Source organism: Callorhinus ursinus, unplaced genomic scaffold (assembly GCF_003265705.2).
Source record: "Callorhinus ursinus isolate GAN/ISIS: 27379988/994484 unplaced genomic scaffold, GSC_fseal_2.0 scaffold45, whole genome shotgun sequence".
Lineage (NCBI taxonomy): Eukaryota > Metazoa > Chordata > Mammalia > Carnivora > Otariidae > Callorhinus > Callorhinus ursinus.
Genome location: NW_027397107.1, coordinates 5,979,181 through 5,983,040, shown reverse-complemented (window position 1 = coordinate 5,983,040; position 3,860 = coordinate 5,979,181).

Here is a 3,860-nt window from a genome sequence, read left to right as displayed (position 1 = left end):
TCAACCTGGGTTTTTATTGCCTCTGGAAAAGGAAGAATGTTCCCATCCTGCAGGGAGCCATCCTTCTGCTCTTCCCCTCCGGGGTCCGGGCCTCCTGAGGTTGGTGTGCGCCCTCCCGTGCCCCTGTGACAAGTCTTCACCTCCAGGGGCTCCACTTGGCCTTGCTGTGTGAGGTGGCACAGGTGGGGGTTAACGTTTGGGCCTGTTCACTTGCCTCCAACCCAGCACCACTACCTTGTCCCTTCCTCTGAGCGTATTCCTGCCGACCCGGAGGGCTCCTTCACAATTCTAGGGAAGTGTTTTTTAAAGGATGCAGGGCGGTTCGCTTCCACAGGCGAGGCCCGGCGTATTTGTTTCTGGGGCTGCCATAAGCACGCATCAGGTGGCTTGGAGAACAGAAATACAATTTTCTCACAGCTCAGGAGGCTGGCGTCCAAGATGAGTGTCAGCAGGGTTGGTTTCTGCAGCGTCTCTCCTTGGCTTGCAGATGGCCGCCTTCTCTCTCTGCCCTCGACGTAATTACGCTGCGGTCTGTGCACCTGGCTTTATCACTTCCGTTAAGGCCCCCAGTCATCCTGGTTTAGGGCCCCCCCCCATATGACCTTCTTTTACCTTCATTACCTCTTTATTAAGCACTATCTCCGAATACATTGACGTTCTGAGGTCCTGGGGGCTAGAACTTCACCGTGGATGCTGGGGGAACACAGTTCATCCCATAATACCCAGTGCCTTCTTGCCCTAGCATTCTAGGGTTTGGGTTCTTACCCCAGGGCCTCCTGTCCCTAGGGGCTGCCAGCCACAGCTGGAGGGATAAGGAAACCTCCCACAATATCATACACAGCGAGGAGATGGGTACAGGGCAGGACTAACCTGGATGCACGTTCCACTCAGTTCTTGCTCACTGTATAACTGGGCAAACTATGAAACCTACCTGAGCCTCAGTTTTATTGGCTGTGAAATGGGGACAGTAACAAACCCTATCCCTCAGGGTTCTGAGGCTTGGCACGTAGTAATTCCTGAATGGAGCCACACCACCTAGGAGATGGTGCAGTCCGGTGATTCCCGAACCTGGCTGCATGCCGAGACCCGTGGTTGTAGAGGCCCACCCTGAGAGCAGGAGTCAGTGCATTGAGTTGGGACTTAGGAACCTGGGGCTTTAAGAAAATCCTTCCCAGGTTTGGGTTCAATGGATATTCTCCACCCCTTCATTTTATAGCTGAAGAAACAAGCCCAGGTAGGAGAGCAACTTTCCCTAGCCCCCCAGCTAGGTAGAGATGTCAGGCCCCTGACTCCCTGTCCAGTGCTCTCTCCTTCCCTAGAAGAGTCCATAGGTCTTGGCTCCATAGCCTCACAGCATCTGCCCATCTCCTTCCTTTGGCTCTCACAGATCTGGGGTCACGGATGGCCAGGCCTTTCCAGCTCCAAGGTCGGCTCCTCCCTCCTGCAAGGGCTGGAGTGGAGCCCAAGAGAGGGCTGGCCTTCTCCAGCAGCATTCCAGAGCTTCCAGAATCTGGCAGCCTTCTTCTCCCAGCTCCCCTCACGAGGTACTCCTCCAGGAGGTGCAAAGGCAGAGGTGAGAGGCTGCCCGCTAGAGTGGCCTGGGAGACATCTAAAGTGCAGCTGGAGTGAGGGCACCGGGCCCGGCGGGCTCGGGCTAATCTCCCACCCCTGTCCTCAGCCTCTGCAAGGGAAGCCTCAGGCCTGCCTCTCAGGAGCAGTAGCTCCTCACCTCCTTCCGTGGTTCCATTCTGGGTGTTCTGCTCTTGACTGCACCTGTCTGCCACGGGCCTGGCAGGGGAGGGAGAAGGGCTGATGCCTGTGCCCTGCCAGGAAAAACCGGTCTTCCCACACCTTCCTGGGGATCCACCCCCATCACCATCCATAAGTGACTGGACATTTCTTTCATGACCCTGCACTGTAGAGGACGTGCCTCCGAGGAGTCTCCTGGGTGGAGGGAGGTGGGAGACCTCCATCTCCAGGGTCTGCCCATCCCCAGGGCCTGCCTCTCCCGCTGGTCCTGAGGGGTCAACCCGCCACTGAGTGCTGGGCTCAGAACCAGCAGCCTGAGTTCGAGTTGGCCCCTGCTCTGCGTGCGACCTCGAGCGAGGTTCCGCAGGCGGGTCACTGGCTCTGGGTGCCCTCAGGAACCTGATTTCCTCCAGACACACAGGGCATTCTGAATGCCAGGCTTGGGAGCCGTCGGGCGGTGGGAGCATGCAACGGGTGGAGGCCGCAGATCTTGTCTCAGCTCCAGATGGAGGAGGCCTTCCACTCTGCGGCTTTAGAGCCTGCATCTCGTTCGAGCCCTACTGACTTACCCTGCCTGCGCCTCAGTTTCCTTATCTGCAAAACTGAGATAAAAGCAATCCTTATCTCCTGGGGCTGTTGAGACCCAAATGAGATAATGCGCATAAACACTTCGCCCAGTGCCAGGCACAGAGACTAGGATCCCTGCAGACTCTTCTCCCTGGAGGCCAGCTCTCTCCCAGGGACCCTGGTGGGGGTGGCCCCTCCCCCAGCGGGACCTCCTGAGGGGGCCTGCCCTCTGATCCCCAGCAGGTTAAGTGCCAGCCAGGGCTGCTGGGCACTGGCGACAGGAAGGACTGGCCCACAGGGGCTGGGCTGAGGGAAGCCTCCTGATTGGTGGAGAGATCCCACCCGCTCCCCTGGGCTGGTCTCACTCCTTGGCCCGCCCCACCTTTGATGTAGGGACTGCAGTGGCGGCCGAGGAGCCTTCCGGCCACGGCCCCACCCCCACTTCTCCCAAAGGGGAACAGAGGCTGTGAGGAGAGCCGGCAGACCAGGAGACAGGGCTAAGGGTAACAACACCCAAATCTCCTCCTGTGTTGGGGGGCAGTGTACCAGATACCCCCATATGGGAATCTCCTTAGATCCGTACCCCAATCCTGTGATCCATCACCTTTTTCGTGCAGATGCAGAAGCCAAAGCCCACGGGTCTGGGTCACTTGCCCAAGAAACTGGCCAAGCTGTGATCTGATACCAGGCCCCCTGGTCTCCGGGACTCGAGCCCCAGTGGCTCACTTGGAGGAGACCCCCCCCCGAGGAGCCCTGTGGTCTGTCAGCTCCCATGTTCCCTCCACCAGCCTGGGGCACTCAGCTGGGCCCCGTGGGGGCTGAGGCTGAGGTGAACTTCCAACAACCTGGCTCCATTTGCTAAGAAACTTCCACCAAGGCGAACGTGGGCCATGAAGCCATGTGGGTCCCAGACCTTCTCCTCAGAACAGGCACTGACCACCAGGTGATCTGAAGGGCACCTGCCTTTTTCTGCATGCGACTCTTGAAAACAACCACTTTACAAATTGATATCCCACCTTCCACCACGGATCCTGGAGAGGAGATGGGACAGGCCCTTGGCCAGTGAGGGGTCAGACCAGGCCTGGGTCCCAAGGCTTGCTGCCCTCACTCCAAGCCCCTCTCTCACCGTCCCAGGTGTGCTGACTGCGACACAAGAAGAGGAGCCCAATCGGCCCCCTGCTCCTTCCCTCGTGTTAGGGCAGGTGCTGACCCCAGCGGAAACTTCTGCTTTCTGAAACAACACTCCCTCCACCGTCAGGACCTGCCCTGGGCCTGGCACGGAGCCCCAGCTCTCCCCACCCCACCAGTCCGGCTGCCTAGCCTCAACCTCTTCATAGTTCCCAGCACCCAGGGTCTCCAGCCGCCACGGGAATATGGATGGAAGGAACACTGTAGGCAGACCTCATAGGACACAGAGGCATTCTGGACACTTCTCCCCTCCTCTGCTCCCTGGGGGTCCCATACATCCCAGGTTCCCTCCCCGCCAGTCTTCCTGGCTGCTATGCAAACCCACTCCTGCTCTAGCTTAGTAATGAGTCTAGACA